Raw genomic sequence first — 16,809 nt, forward strand, 5'->3', positions numbered from 1 at the left:
AGTCCCAGACGCAGGCCAACAAAGCAAATGTAGGGAACAAACCCGGGGAGGGCCCCCCAGCTCCAGAAGGCGCGGAGCAACCAAGTCAGCAGCAAGCAAGAGCAAATACACTTCCCCCCCGGGACCCATGAGACCAGGACCACAGTTTCTATTCATGCTCAATATATCAGAAAGGTCTCACCAAGTAGCAACTGCGTAGTCCTCATGCGTGACCGCCCCATCCGCTGCTGTCATTAAGCTCCAGGCGCTCCGGCCACTGCCAGGACTGCGAACACCCCCCGCCCAACAGGCAAACCTAAACAGTGTGGCCGTTTGCAGAATCAAGCCACCAACAACAACCTAATCCTGCTCCTCTAAACGTGAGGCATCCGCAAGAGTGTCATTTTGGCACCGTGGGCTGTTCCGCTGTTCCTTAGACCATTCCTTCAAAGATCTCTGCAGTTCCCTCGGGTCAGTGAAGAAATGCGAGTGACCTTGCCTGTTGATACGGAGCTTCGCCGGGTATAGCAACGCGTAATCCAGTCCTAGGTCGCGAAGTTGTTTTTTGTACGGTGCGAAATGCCTCCGTTCTTCTTGGACTTTCGCCGTGAAGTCAGGGTAAATGGAGATGTCCATTCCTTCAAATTGCAACTTCCCTTTTTCTCTAGCCACCCGCAGGGCCGTATCTCTGTCCCTGTAATTCAGCAGTTTTGCTATAATGGGTCTCGCTGGTGCACCTGGCCTGGGGCGGGGCCCCAGCGAACGATGAGCTCTTTCGACAACGAACATGGGGGAGAACACGTCCTCCCCCAGCAGGGCATGCAATAGTTTTTCAACAAAGAGTTCCATCCTCCCGGTGTGCGTTGACTCAGCCACACCCGTTATGCGAATGTTCGATCTCCTCGAGCGGGCTTCCAGGTCCTCCGACTTATCCTGGATGACCTGAAGCAATCTGCTGAATTGTTTGCGATCCGTATCCCACTCCGTCTGCGCTTCCTCCGCTTGCGTGATTCTCTTCTCAGTCATGTCCAGTCGCCAGTCGCTCGGCATTCTTGTCGACCCGCTCCGACATGCGGTCCATGCGGTAGGTGAGTGCGTCGAGCTTGGTTCCGATCTCCGTCAGACTGCCCTGCAGACCCTTTTCCATTGTCGCTAACATTTCTCTGATGTCTGCACACATAGAGTTCTCCGAGGCAGCACCACAGGGAGACGCCTCCGGCACTATGCCACTAGATCCCTTCGCTTTGCGTGGATCGAAAGATATTTTAGGCTGTGTCTTGTCGCCTTTACCCATGATGATTCTATGGGTCTGCAATTCCACTGGTCCAGCCGCGCCGAGGCGAATTCCAGCTTCAATCCGGAGAACCTTGTGGTGCGCGACCCCAGCGGGGCAGCTTAAGGGCCGCACCACTGCACCCCTCCAAGGTTCAATAGCTGGGCCCACTGCAGTAGCTGGGTCTGCGAGGCCACCAGACCCCCAGCACAGGGCCACACACCGGTCCCCGAATCTCCTCACAGCACTCGCTCTGAATCTGTCTGCTAGCACCCGATCAGGACCCCGTCGCCGGCAGTCCACGAAACCACCACAGGCCCGGGCAGTGCGCAGCTCCCCCAGTTCAAGCGGCACAATCGACGCTCTCCACGCAATCAGCAGTCCTCCGCCACTGAGAAGGCTCCCTTGGTGTGGCAATCGGCAATAGCCAAGAGCAGGGCCCACTTACGCGAGACGGAAGCCAGTGCTGCACCCAAGCACAGACTACCGCCCCGAGGCCCACCTGCTAGACACTCGGTAAGTCCGCTGCCAGGGCCGAGCAATCCGAGTCTCCGAGCGCTCACAGCAGGCTATGGCCCTGCCCACGTAGCAGACTGGACTGTATTCCGTGCAGCCTCGGGGCCGAGACTGGCCCCCTGCAGAAAAGAGTCAGTGTGCGAAAGTGCTCCAACCCCAGCACACACCCAAGGACCAGGTTAGAAAGAAACATGTGCCGAATGGTAACGTCTCACGCAGGCCCTGGATTCCAAAATGGCGACCCCGAGTGGCAGGGGAGGGGGCACCCAACACCGAGAAAGCCCGCATGCCTCGACGTCGCGAAGCTCCAGAGTCGCCCCACCGCAGCCCCTCGCAGGCCTGCACCCAGCGCTGACTCCTCTGGCCTCTGAGGAGCCTATTGCAGGCTATTAGAGAATAGGTGCGCCAAGCGTAGTTCTACGGAGGCGCCAGGAGCCTCGCCTCCACCGCAGGCACCCAGGGCACACTCCGCCACTCAAGCCAGTGTTCCGTGTAATATCCCAATTCAGAGGCGTTCTCCGTGTGAGACCTCCCCGCATGAGAAGCCTGCCCCTGGTCAGGGTCCCCCGGGTTGTCCAGAGCGGTGCGGTAGCTCCACGTGGTCCAAGCCGCCGATACTGGCAGTCCCGCGGAACGGCCCCACCGAGCAGGAGGGTCGCCTCGCTGCGATCGCTCCCCACCTCCTATGGAGCCGCTCGTGTCTGCACTCTCCTCCGGAGACGTCAGCGTCGCGGCCCTACCGTCTCATTCCAGGTATGCAGCTGAGTACGGTCGACCGGACCTGCCACCGATGGCCCCGCCGCACGCTGTGCTACGCACGCCGGGGAGGGCCCCAGGGCAGCTCGGGGATGTCGGCCTGGTCCGCCGAGGGTGTCACCGCTCGCCGTGTGCGCTCCGTCGGGCTCCGCCGTTGGCTGAAGGGTTCCGCACACAGCCCCGCCAGGTCAAGAAGGGACTTCCCCCTTCCTGTCCGCTATGTAGCTCTGCCGTGAAGGATCAATTGAAGGATTTTGTGAGGGCTAAGGTGGAGAGCTCAGTGCTCACAGGTCCGCCATAGTCGCTGGCAAGCTCCGCCCCCCCTCCTCAGGCCACTTATGGCCCCAGGGACCCAATCCCCCGGGGCCGGCCTTTGTTTTTTATTTTAAAAAAAATATATATATTTATAGAAACACCTAGGACATGCTGGACAAACCGTATGTACCTATCACCATGACGATTTGCGTGATATTCATAAAAGGCGACTATGCATACAATGAATCCATGTAGAATGTATTCACACCGCTAGTGAAGCTCTAACATGTCTGACACCCTACCGTGCCTAATCCCGGCGCCCCCGCTGGTGGGTACTCTCCAAGTAGACACCCTTGTTGTTTATTTATACAAACATGGGTAGCTATTGACGGGCACATTTAATACACATGCACACCAAGCCATTCAAAGGGGATTCGACAAAAATTCGACCAAACTATGCAAGAAACCCCCTCATGGTTAATAAAACACACATCCACCGCCGGATGTGTAATACTTTTTATTTCTGATGGATACATCTGCCAGTGGATTCCTCACCTTGTGAATATCCCCTGCGCCAGCATTCCACGGAACTTTTCTTCCCCAGCATTCCACGTCGACGTGGGCGACGTCACAATACATCGGCTCCGCACGCGACTCCGTACGACGTCATCGGAGCCATAAGAAGCCCACGTCGGCGTGATGACGTCAGTTCCCTTTTTTCCGCGCCGTCGACGCGCAACGGTTTTTTCCCAGTGCTCTCTAGATACTTTGTAATCTAGTGGTGTATTTTTGTTAAAATCGGTATGTCTTCGACGAGGAAGTCGGGCTTTAAGCCCTGTAGGGAGTGCGGAGGCCTGATGTCCATGACGGATCCGCATCAGAACTGTTTATGGTGTCTCTCCTCTGATCATGACGTGGATGAGTGCGGGTGCTGTAGGAGCATGAATCCTAAAGCGCTGAAGGAGAGGAAGACCAAACTCTTCATGAAGAAGATCGGTGAGGAGAAGAGAGGGAGGAAAAAGGAGAAGTCCAGGCGAGAGTCTTCGACTTCGAGGTCGTCGAAGTCGAAGAAGCACCATAAGAAGAGGAAGCATTCTTCTCGGCGTCGGTCCTCGAAGTCTAAGAGGTCGAGGTCGGCTTCGCCTCGTCGACGTCAGAGCAAGGTCTTGTCTCCTTCGCCTTCTCCTGATAAGTCTTCGAAGTCTCCCTCTCCGAAGCGGACTCCAGCTCGTTCCCCGACGCCGTCGCCGGCGCCGTCCAAGGCTTCGACTCCGGGTCGGGTGGAATCTGATGTGGAGCAGGAGCAGGAAGAGTCTGTTCCGGTGCCTGGTGACTCCGCGGCTCCGGTGGAGGATTCTGAGGAGCCGACGCCGGTGGCTCCACAGGAGGATACAGGGGCAGTTCCTTATCCCCAATTCCCGGCTCCAGGTACGGATCCTTCGGGATTTCTGAATGCCATGTATGGCATTTTTCAGAGAGCATCCTTCCCATCCGGAGCACCAGCAGGTCCCGTGGGTCCGATGGCGTTTTCTCTGGGAGTGCCGCAGCAATACGCTCAGGCTCCTTTTCTGCCTTTTATGCCGATGGCGCCTTCTTGGCAGTTTCCGGCGCCGGTTGGGAATCCGGCTCGACCTCGGATGGATGGTCAATCTTCGGAGCCTTCTTTGACACCGAGGCCGACTCCATCGACGCCGCATCCGGCGCCGCCGACTCCACCTGTGGCGCCTCCGACGCCGGTGCCTTTGGCTCCACCGACGCCGCGTACGACGTCGACGACGCCGGCTCCCCGGATCCGATCGAGGCGGGAGGCCCAAAGGGTTTTGGAGGAGGAAAGATATCGGGCTGAGGTGGAAGAAGGTGAAGTCGACTCTTCTTCGGATGAGTTTGGAGGTATAGAGGTAGCAAGTGGTATGGATACCACCCCGGAGTGGGAGCATGCTTCTGCAAGGTCTTCTCCACCACAGGAATTGGCGCCCTACCATGTTGTGATCAAGAAGGCCGCGGAGTTGTTAGATCTGCAGCTGCCCTCTGTGGAATACAAGTCCAATCTGCTTACGGAGGTGTTGCACTCCCCGACGTCGGCTTCAGAGCCTTTGTTACCTTTCAATGAGGCTCTCTTGGAACCAGTGTTGGAGGTGTGGAAGAAGCCTCTATCAGCTCCGGCAGTTTGCAGGCAGGTGGCAAGGAGATACAGGGTTGCGCCAGGAGACCCGGATTTTTTATCCACGCATCCTTCTCCGGAGAGCCTAGTGGTGCAGGCTTCATGTTCTAAACATGCTTCGGGTGCTTTCCCCCAATCTCCTGCTGATAGGGAGTCAAAGAAAGTTGATCAGGCGGCCAAAAAGACTTTCTCCTCAGGAAGTATGGCGTTGAAGTCATCAAATGCCACATGCTTGCTGGGGCGTTATGTTCATGCCCTGATGGACTCTATAAAAACTTTGGCCCCTAAGTTACCTGAGGGGGATAAGTCGTCCTTCATGGAGGTTGTGGCGGACACTCAGGCAGCTGCCAGGCAGGTCATCCAGTCTGGGCTGGATACGGCGGACTCTGTGGCGAGGATTATGGGGTCGTCCATTGCCGCAAGGAGACAAGCTTGGCTCCGTTCCTCAGGGTTTTCTGCAGATGTCCAGGCCACGCTGGTGGATCTGCCCTTTGATGGACAAAAGTTGTTTGGGGAGCAGGCAGATTCTGCCCTTCAACGTTTTAAGGACAGTAGGTTGACGGCGAAGTCCTTGGGTCTGCAGGTTCCTGCTAAAGGTTCAACTTTCCGTAAGGCTAGGGGATTCGGAAGGTCATCCTTTCGCTCCTTCCGACAGCCACAACAGCAGCAGCAACAACAGCAGCAGAATCCCCTCTATCGCTCCTATAGAGGGAAGCAAAGGGGTCGGAGAGGTTCTGGTCGTAACCCCTCTTCTTCCTCCTCCTCCTCTGCTCCAAATGAGGCTTCAGGGAAGCAGCCCTAGATCCCCCATCCTGGATCATGTAAGGCCTGTGGGGGGTCGGGTGTCCTACTTTCTACGGGGTTGGAAATCTGTTACAACCGACCTTTGGGTTTTGAACCTCGTAGAGACTGGGTACGCCCTTCCCTTTCGGGAGTTTCCTCCCCCTTACCCTCCTTGCCAAGGTTATTGCTCGGAGGACCACCTGCTTCTCCTGCAGAAAGAAGTTCAAGCCTTGTTTCAGAAGGGCGCAGTAGAGGTGGTTCCGGAGCAGGAAAGAGGTCAGGGATGCTACTCCCGGTATTTCCTGATCCCCAAGAAGGACGGCAGATTGCGTCCGATTCTGGACCTCAGAATCTTGAATTTTTACCTGAAACAGGAGAAGTTCAAGATGCTTACCCTTGCGCAGGTTCTTCAAGCGTTGCAGCAAGGAGACTGGATGGTGTCGCTCGACTTGCAGGACGCGTACTTCCATGTCCCAATCCTGAAGTCGCACAGGAAGTATCTCCGTTTTACGGTTGGGTCGCAACATTATCAGTTTGCGGTCCTCCCGTTTGGTCTTACTACTGCACCTCGAGTCTTCACAAAGGTGATGGCAGTGGTGGCTGCTCATCTCAGGAGGTCGGGGATTCCGGTTTTTCCCTACCTGGACGACTGGCTTCTGAAGGCAGAGTCCCCAGAGATGGTGCAGCGTCATCTGCAGGTGACAGCTCAGCTGTTGTTCGACTTGGGTTTTTCAATCAATGTGCCCAAATCTCACCTGGTGCCCTCTCAACGCAACCTGTTTATAGGGGCAGTACTGGACACTACTGTGTGTCGAGCATTCCCTCCTCCTCAAAGGATTCTCGACATTCAGGAGATGGTCCCTTTATTCCACAGTGGAGCGGTTGTTCCAGTTCTGAAGGTCCTTCGCCTGCTCGGTCTGTTCGCTTCCTGCATTCTGTTGGTCAACCATGCACGCTGGCACATGAGGGCGCTCCAGTGGTGCCTCCGCAAGCAGTGGTATCAGCACAATGGGGATCTCGGGGAGTCGATCAAGATCTCCGGAGAAGCTGCAGCGGATCTGTCTTGGTGGAGCGTTGAGGGCAATCTGTCCCAAGGAAAGCCTTTCCATCTACCTCCATCGGTGGCCACAGTGATAACGGATGCCTCCACCCTAGGGTGGGGAGCTCATCTGGGGGATCTGGAGATCAAGGGTCTTTGGTCTCCAGAGGAGAGGTTGTTTCATATCAACCTTCTGGAGTTGCGGGCGATTCGTTTGGCACTCAAGGCCTTCCTCCCTTCCCTTCGCGGTCAGTCAGTTCAAGTCCTGACGGACAACACGACCGCGATGTGGTATATAAACAAACAGGGAGGAGTAGGGTCTCTTTGTCTCTGCAGAGAGGCCTTACGACTATGGTCCTGGGCTCAGGACCATCAGATTTGTCTGATGGCAAATCATCTGGCCGGGGTGCTGAACGTGCGTGCGGACAGTCTCAGTCGGCAGTTCTCCGCCGACCACGAGTGGAGGCTCCATCCGGAGGTGGTTCGTCGCGTCTTTCGTACGTGGGGGACTCCTCGGGTGGACCTGTTTGCCACCCGAGAGAACGCGCACTGCCCGTCATTCTGCAGTCTCCAATATCCGATGCAGGGGGCGTTGGGGGACGCGTTTCAGTTGAGTTGGGGCTCACGACTCCTTTACGCGTTTCCTCCCATACCCTTGATTCCTCGGGTTCTGAGGAAGATTCGCCAAGACCGGGCCCAAGTCATTTTGGTCGCCCCGGACTGGCCAAGAAGGGTGTGGTACACAGATCTTCTCCACCTCTCCTCGTGCTCTCCGCTCCGTCTCCCTCTGAGGGCAGACCTCCTCTCGCAGTCGGGGGGGCAGGTTCTACACCCCCACCTCCAGAGCTTACACCTTCATGCCTGGAGATTGAACGGGGCAACCTGAGTTCCTTCTCTCTCCCACCTGATGTGGTGGACGTTATTTTATCGGCCAGGCGACACTCCACCAAGTCCATATACTCCTACAGGTGGTCTAAGTTTGTAAAGTGGTGTGGAGAGAGGTCCATTGTCCCTTTAAAGGCTCATCTTTCTGATGTGCTTCAGTTTGCTCTTTCCTTGGCTCAGCAGGGCTGTGCTGTGGCCACGGTCAAGGGCTACCTTTCGGCCTTATCGGCATTTCTGTGCCTTCCAGATCAACCTTCGTTGTTTAAATCTCCGGTTGTTCTGAGGTTCATCAAGGGCCTTACAAACATGTTTCCTCCTACTCCATTTGTAATGCCTCAGTGGGACCTTAATCTTGTCTTAGCCTTTTTAATGGGGTCCCCATTTGAGCCTCTTCATAATTGTCCTTTGAGGCTGTTGTCCTTTAAGGTGGTTTTTCTTGTAGCCATAACCTCGGCAAGGAGGGTGAGTGAGCTTCAAGCTCTTAGTTCCAAACCTCCTTTTCTTACTTTACATGCTGAAAGGATGGTTCTCAGGACCAGGGCTGCTTTCTTGCCAAAAGTTGTTACTCCTTTCCATTTGGGGCAGTCTATTACCCTCCCTGTTTTTTATCCACCCCCTCATCCTTCCAAAGAAGAAGAAAGACTCCATCGCCTTGACCCGAAGAGGGCTATGAGTTTTTATTTGGACAGGACCAAGGACTTTCGTATTGATGACCAGCTTTTTATTGGCTACGTTGGTCGTTCTAAAGGTAAAGCGGTGCACAAGCGCACGCTGTCAAGATGGATTATACTGACCATCAAGATCTGCTACGCCTTGGCTGGTAAGACTCCTCCTGAGGGTATTCGTGCTCACTCTACTAGAGCTAAGTCTTCAACATCTTCTCTGGCCCGGGGTGTTCCTGTGGCAGATATTTGTAAGGCCGCGACTTGGGCCTCCCTCCATACTTTCGCAAAGCATTATTGCTTGGACTCTGAGATGAGGAGGGAGGGCCACTTCGCGCGCTCTGTCTTGCAAGACTTTCTGGTATAGAAAGGTGGACACCCTCCTCCGGGAGTGGGGACTGCTGTGGGAATCTATTCACAAGGTGAGGAATCCACTGGCAGATGTATCCATCAGAAGAACAAGTTACTTACCTTCGGTAACGCTTTTTCTGGTGGATACAGTATCTGCCTGTGGATTCCTCACCAACCCACCCGCCTCCCCGTTGTCCACCTTTTGTATACCATGAAATAGGTCTTGTTTGAAATGCTTGTATATTCTCTTGTACATTTGTAGGAAATGCTTGTTTGATTAGCATTCCTTTGTTTTGTATGCTATGTATATGTATTGGTATTCTATATACTGTGTATACTTGGAGTTGTCGTTGGTTCACCTGTTCGCCTCGAAGGCACGGAAAAAATGGGTGGAACTGACGTCATCACGCCGACGTGGGCTTCTTATGGCTCCGATGACGTCGTACGGAGTCGCGTGCGGAGCCGATGTATTGTGACGTCGCCCACGTCGACGTGGAATGCTGTGGAAGAAAAGTTCCGTGGAATGCTGGCGCAGGGGATATTCACAAGGTGAGGAATCCACAGGCAGATACTGTATCCACCAGAAAAAGCGTTACCGAAGGTAAGTAACTTGTTCTTTACTCTCTGGAAAGGAGACAAACCTCACTTGAGAGTCACAGCGTATTCCTGGCTGAGCCCAATGCTGTGTTACACCCACCAGTGCCCACCGAGTGCCACACACCTCTGTGTTGTATTCCACCAGCTAGTGCGTATGCTATGACACTCTCTAGCCCATGTGCACTGTAACACCACCCCGTGAATATGTCATGCCACACTTGCCTTCGCACGGGTTATATTGCCCCATCTAACGTGCCTTCCACGATGCCTATGTTATAAAGCACAGCGCTATGCCATACATATTACAATCTGGGATCCATATCTTTGTCACAGTGCATATGCAATGTTACACTACCCAGCACATATTTTATATTACAACTTTAGAGACTACTTAGGTTACACAACACTGCCCTGTGCATATTACACTCCAAGGCGCATATCACATAGCAAGCGCTAGTGCCTGTGCTATCTCGCGCTCTCCAATGAATCTGTCATTGCGCACAATGTATTGCATATTATATTTCACGCCCCGGTTCATCTTATATCACACTTTTTGGTGCATAGTTTATACCATATACTATATCTAGTTTTCATTTTCAATCGTGCTCTCAGTACTATGTTCTATATAACACTGCGTCCACCTACCCTTTTCACGGGCATTACATTTTGCGATGGGGGGTGGAGGGTCAGGGGATGTTTCTGCCAAGTGAGCCCGGAGTCACAGTCCCAAACGTCCTCTTCTTCCTGAATAAAAGTGAGATTATGCTGCATACTTGTTCATATTTTAAGTAGTTCGCACAGACACACATTTTAAAAACAATAAAGTTCCTAATACCCACCTTCTATGAACAGTTAGCTTGCTGCCCCATCCACCTCCTCCCTATCCTCTGTTGTCTGAATCCATGGACTAGCCTCCTCCCTCCTGCCATGCATGGTCTGATGTGCTGCCACTGCCCTGCATTTAGCATGATGCACCAGTCCACTCATCCTGCCCTCCATTGCCCAATTCTATGGCCCATCATTGACCTCCTGCTTAGACTCTGTGCTTTGCTTGCTGCCCCTATTCTCCTTCCCCCTGCCCTCCGATGTCTTTGTGCATGCCCCTGCTCCATCCTTTTTGACCACCATGTTCCATGGACCTGCCACTCCTATCTACTCTGAGTGTTCTGTTGAGCTGCCACTCCCCTACCACCTGCATAGCATTTTCAGAAGACTGTAACCTGTCCCTGCCACCTCCACCCTGCATGTCCACATGCCATGCCCCTATCCCCTTCCTCCTGTCCTCCATGGTCCATTTTACTGCCACACCCTTCTGCCCTCCCTGGTCTGTTGTGCTGCAACTGCTCCTCCTGCCTGCCCCACGCGGTCTGTTGTGAGGCCCCTTCCCCTGAACTCTCTTGTCTGTGCCCAGGTCCTGACCCTCCCTTCTATCCTCCATGGTCCTTTGTGCATGCCACTGCACCCTCCTTCTTGCCCATCATAGCCATTGTGCTGCCACTAACCCTCCCGCTTGCCATGCATGGTCTTCTGTGCGGCCATGGCCACTCCCACCTTCCCTGTGTGGTCAGCTAGCTGCTCCTGACCCCCTCCCACCTTCCCTCCATGGTCTGTGTGTATGCCATCATAGTCTCACTGTTGCTCTCCATGGTGTGTCTTGTTTCTAGTGCCCATTCTGCCTGACCTCCATGGTCATCTTGCTGCTCCTGCCCTGCCCCCTTGCCCCCAGCCCTCGGTTTCCATGTGCAGACCCCTATTCCCTCCTCCTGGCTTGTCGGTTCCATTGTAATGCCCCTGATCCGTCCCTCCTGCCCTTTATGGTCTGTTATGCTGCAGCTTTCTCTCCTGTCTGTCCATTATGGTCAGCTAGCTACCATTGCCTCTTTCCCCTCTGTTGTCTGTTGTCCATGTGCATGGTCCTGTCCCCTCCCTATTGCTTTCTATGGATTGTTGTGCTGCACTCCCGTCCCGCATGCCCTGTGTGGTGTATTGTGCTGCTGCAAACCCTGATGCCTGCCCTGTAGGGTCAGTTTGGTGCACCTCTCAATGTCCCTCCTGTCCTCTGTTATCCGAGTCCATGTCCCTACCCCAATTCCTCCTGCCTACCATGATCCAATGTACCATACTTGCGAACATTTTGAACTTGGTAAGAGGGAGATTTTGAAATAAAACTGGGGTATAGATTTTCCCCTTTGAGTTACATTGAAAAAGAGAAGATTGTAGACAGGAAACAGATCAAGTAAAGCCCATTTGAGCTGAAAGACATTGGACGTTTCCTGGCTGAAACGGGTCTGTTGGCATGTATGGTTGTATGACCACTGCCTCTTCCTTCTGCCCACAATGGTCTATTATATTGCCACAGCCTCTCTTGCCAGTCCTGTATTGTTGGTTTGTTGCCCCTGCCCCCCTTTCCACTGCCCTCCATAGTCTGTTGTGCTGCCACTGCCCTTCCTGCCTGCCTAGTGTGGTCAAATTGTTGCCTCTGCACTCTCCTACCGGCCTTTAATTTTCAGAGTCTGTGCCCCTGTCCTCTGCCTCTCAACAGTATCCCAATGAACAACTAGATTGCTAACATTCTATATTTATTACAAAAGTGTGGAATGCCTGACGTCATCTTGATGTAATCAAAACTGTAATGCCTAAAGCATTTCCTTTTGAAATTACATATATGAGAGGGTCTTATTTGCATCAAAATTATGGTTAGTGCTCTAAAAAACTAAAATGAGGACATATTTTCTGAGTCTTCAAATAGCGACAAAGAACTTTTAAATTATCTGTAATCTTAGTTTTTTTATCCAGTTGACCACTTGATTAAATGTTGCATCCAAGGGGAGAGGGTGTGGTGTTACTTCCAGAGCTGCAGACTTTGCAACTGGGGAACCAGGTTGGAGTTTCTGCTTCAGCTCAACATTCTGTGATTCTGGTCAAATCACTTAATCTCCCCATGTCTACAACCAAAATGAATTTGATCTTGTGTGATGTAACCAATGTTCATGTAAAGCACTCCAATACCTGACAAGTCTGCACTATATAAAACTGCAAATACACAAAAAATAAGTGTTTTGCACACTTCTGTCATTGGGCTACATTTGGGCTACATCTGGGTGATATTTGGGCTACATTTGGGCTCTTTTGTCTCTGGTGGCCATTTTAGGAGATTTATTTGTTATGAAGTTTCCTAATTTCCTCATTTACTGCAGTCTCCTCAGTCGGAAATGCTTTCAGTTTTTTACTTTGGTTCCATCAAGAAGGTATTCAGATATGTCACACATTTGCCATAAATTCTGAATGTTAGCACTCTAGTTGCTCATTAGATCACTGTAGTAAAGCTACTGCTCACCACAAAAGTCTGCTGCTGGTAATTAAAGTGCATGTTTCAGTCTGCATGTCAGAATGTTTTTATGAAATAAAACAGGATTTCAGAAGTCAAAATGTGCCCTAGTTTTTCTTTCTGCAGCACTAATCATAATTTATATGGCAATATGAACCCCCTCATTTTGTTCCTTTGTAAATTAAATGTTTTAGGTGTTACCACTTTATTCCAATCAAGATGGCTTCAGGTGTGCCATACTTTTGTCATAAGTAAAACTGTTAGCGCGTTCTTAAGAACACTCTGGGACATTCTGTCATTGGGCTATACTTGGGCTACATCTGGGTGATATTTGGGCTACATTTGGGCTCTTTTGTCTCTGGTGGCCATCTTGGGAGATTTATTTGTTATGAAGTTTCCTAATTTCCTCATTTACTGCAGTCTCCTCAGTAGGAAATACTTTCAGTTTTTTACTTTGATTCCATCAAGAAGGCATTCAGATGTGTCACACATTTTCCATAAATTCTGAATGTTAGCACTCTAGTTGATCATTAGATCACTGTAGTAAAGCTTCTGCTCACCAGGCAAGTCTGCTGCTGGTATTCAAAGTGCATGTTTCAGTCTGCATGTCAGAATGTTTTTATGAAATAAAAGAGGATTTCAGAAGTCAAAATGTACCCTAGTTTTTCTTTCTGCAGCACTAATCATAATTTATATGGCAAAATGAACCCCCTCATTTTGTTCCTTTGTAAATTAAATGTTTTAAGTGTTACCACTTTATTCCAATCAAGATGGCTTCAGGTGTGCCATACTTTTGTCATAAGTAAGACTGTTAGCGCTCTAGTTGTTCTTTAGAGCACTCTGGGAAGCTGTAGTAGAAAACAAAGGAATCAACTGACAGTCTCTGCCCTTGTTGGATGTACATGTTTTACTGAGAATGTCAGACTTCATTCTTACATAACTGAGAAAGATGATGTGAATTTACAGAAAATATGCTCTCAGTTTAGCTTATAGATCACCTTCCAAACCTCTGTGGGAAAAGTATGAGAAAATAGTTTTCTCTCAAACATGGTTCGTGATATCACAGCAGAAGGCTTTTTCACATGGTAAAATCACCTTAGAACACACCACAATTCCTAAAATGAGTATGGTACCATCAACAAATGATTTATAATGTAACTAAAGTCTTCAAACCTTCTATTAACTGCAATGCTTTTTAATGAGGTGCTATCATGTATATTGGTCCCAAGATGGCTGCCAACACTTCTTGGATGAAGTACAGACAGTCAATCAGATCTCACGATGAGATGTGTGGTTAGGCTCCGCCCAGATATGTATGTGATTTTACTTTTGATTTTCTCAGGAACTACTGAACAGATTGACACCATATATGCAAAAGGCGCATGCCTGACCTGAGGACTACCTCTTTGCCAAATTTCAAGTAATTCTGTTCAGCCGTTCGGGCTGTACCTTGGACTAAAAGTCCCTATGGAAAATTGCATGGGGAAAACGCGTTTTGGGACCCCTCTTTTTTCTCAGCCCCCGCTTGACGAATCCCCCCGAGACTTTCAGGGAAGGAGCGTAGCGGAGCGCCTCACCTATTTTGAAAATTTCGCGAGGATTCGTCAACCGGCGCCAAAGTTATTCCAAATAGAATGTTGCGGATTTCCTATGGAAACACGGTCCTAACTATAACTATCTACTGGCGACCGCCAGTAGATATATATATACATATATATACATATATATATATATATATTCACTGAAAAAACCATAGGTTTCACACATGTTATAGTTAGCTGGATATTTTACTCATAAAAAACCAATGAAATTCCCCCGTTATAGTTAGTGCAGGCAACTATAACTCACGCGACCGCAATCCTCTGCTGATGCTGATACTTTATTTAGACACTTATTTGCCCATGTCTTCTTCCATTAAATTTTAGCTATACATATATTACAAATATTTTTTTTTCATAAAGACACATATGTCATCAGCAGAGGATTGCGGTCGCGTGAGTTATAGTTGCCTGCACTAACTATAACGGGGGAATTTCATTGGTTTTTTATGAGTAAAATCTCCAGCTAACTATAACATGTGTGAAACCTATGGTTTTTTCAGTGAATTTGCAAGGTTTTTTAAATGCTAATTCCTAACTATAACGTGTGTGAAACCTATGGTTTTTTCAGTGAATTTGTACGTTTTTTTAAATGCTAAGTTACTTTACGCCGTTCGTGGCGTGCGCGCCCACTTAACGCAGTTCGTTCCGTGCGCGCACGGTGCGCTTCGTGCACCGTGCGCGCACAGTGAGCACGCGGAGCGCTTCGCGCACCGCGCGCCCACTTTACGCAGTTAGTGCCGTGCACGCACGGTGGGCACGCGGTGCGCTACGCGCACCGCGTGCCCACGTTACGCTGGATGGGCAATGTACGCACGATGCGCTTCGCGCACCGTCCGCTCACGGAGGCCATATTATGCGCTTCGTTATGAAAGGTAATCTATTAAATGTTCAATTGATCTATATGCCATGCACAAAAGGTGCCCTGCGGGCGCCTTTGGCACACGGGAGTGGGAAAGTATGGATACTGTTTTTTTTTTAAAATAATTTTTACCGTACGCGTACGGTAAGCGTAATCGGCGTTTTTTCGAAAAAAAAAAAAAATTAAACTTTTTTGCCTTGTGGGTTCTTTTGGGACACCTTAATCAAGGCTAGGTGGTTGGGAGCTGTCTAACCTGCCCCTTTACATGTTTTCACCCTTTGTTTTTCCTCCCCCCCGCAGAGTGCGAGAGAGAAAATGGCGGCCGCCGCTTCCTGGTTTCGACCGATTCGAATGTTTACTAAGATCTAACAGCCAATCAGAATCGCGCTCGCGCACGGCACCGTACGCGTACGGTAAGCTTACCGTAAGCGCACGGTAAGCGCACCGTAAGCTGCCACAGATATATATATTGATTTAAATGCTATTTTCTCAGGAACTACTGAATAGATTTACACCAGACCTACAAAAGGCACTTCCTTGACCTGTAGACTACCTCTCTGCCAAATTTCAAGTAACTCTGTTCAGCCGTTCGGGCTGTAGCTGTGTCTAAAGGTCCTATGGAAAAATGCATGGGAGAAACGCGTTTTGGGACCCCCCTTTTTTCTCAGCCCCCGCTTGACGAATCCCCCCGAGACTTTCAGGGTAGGAGCGGAGCGTAGCGCCTCATTAGTTTTGAAAATTTCGCGAGGATTCGTCGACCGGCGCCAAAGTTATTCCAAATAGAATGTTGCGGTTTTCCTATGGAAACAGGGTCCTAACTATAACTACCTACTGGCGACCGCCAGTAGGTAATATATATATATATATATATATTCACTGAAAAAAACCATAGGTTTCACACACGTTATAGTTAGGAATTAGCATTTAAAAAACCTTGCAAATTCACTTAAAAAACCATAGGTTTCACACAAGTTATAGTTAGCTGTACATTTCACTCGTAAAAAACCAATGAAATTCCACGTTATAGTTAGATCAGGTAACTATAACTCGCGCCCCCGCAATGCACTGCTGATGACGTCACATATTACATCACTTATGACATGGTCAGTGACATCACTCATGACATCAATGATGACATCTGAAATGACACATTGTGCATTGCGGTCGCGCAAGTTATAGTTACCTGATCTAACTATAACGTGGAATTTCATTGGTTTTTTACGAGTGAAATGTACAGCTAACTATAACTTGTGTGAAACCTATGGTTTTTTAAGTGAATTTGCAAGGTTTTTTAAATGCTAATTCCTAACTATAACGTGTGTGAAACCTATGGTTTTTTTCAGTGAATTTGTACGGTTTTTTAAATGCTAAGTTATGTATTTATTTTTAATTTTTGCACGCACGGTGCGCTTCGCGCACCGAGCGCCCACGTTGCGCATTTCGTACCGTGCACGCCTCGCCATTTTTTACAAACTATCAATTGTTTTTTTCTCCCTTGGGGGTCCTTAGATTTATATATTAAATGTGATTATTAATTCTTTTTTTTTTTTTTTTACCGTACGCGTACGGTAAGCTTACCGTACGCGCACTCGGCGATTTTTTTTTAAAATTATTAAATTTATTTTTCATACTTTTTGGTCCTTCGTGAACCCCCTGACGAACGCTAGGGGGTCTGCAACTCTCTTCATTGCCCCCTTTTCATGTTATCAACCTTTGTTTTTCAGTGCGAGAGACAGAAAATGGCGGCCGATACTTTCTGATTTC

At 49.9% G+C, this 16,809-nt stretch overlaps 1 protein-coding gene across 2 annotated transcripts in view; it reads left to right on the forward strand.

Annotated features, from left to right (window-relative positions):
• Positions 1–16,809, forward strand: part of CCDC60 (coiled-coil domain containing 60) — a 639,895-nt gene that overhangs the window by 414,440 nt on the left and 208,646 nt on the right. The window lies entirely within an intron of this gene.

Source organism: Triturus cristatus, chromosome 11 (genome assembly GCF_964204655.1).
Source record: "Triturus cristatus chromosome 11, aTriCri1.1, whole genome shotgun sequence".
Lineage (NCBI taxonomy): Eukaryota > Metazoa > Chordata > Amphibia > Caudata > Salamandridae > Triturus > Triturus cristatus.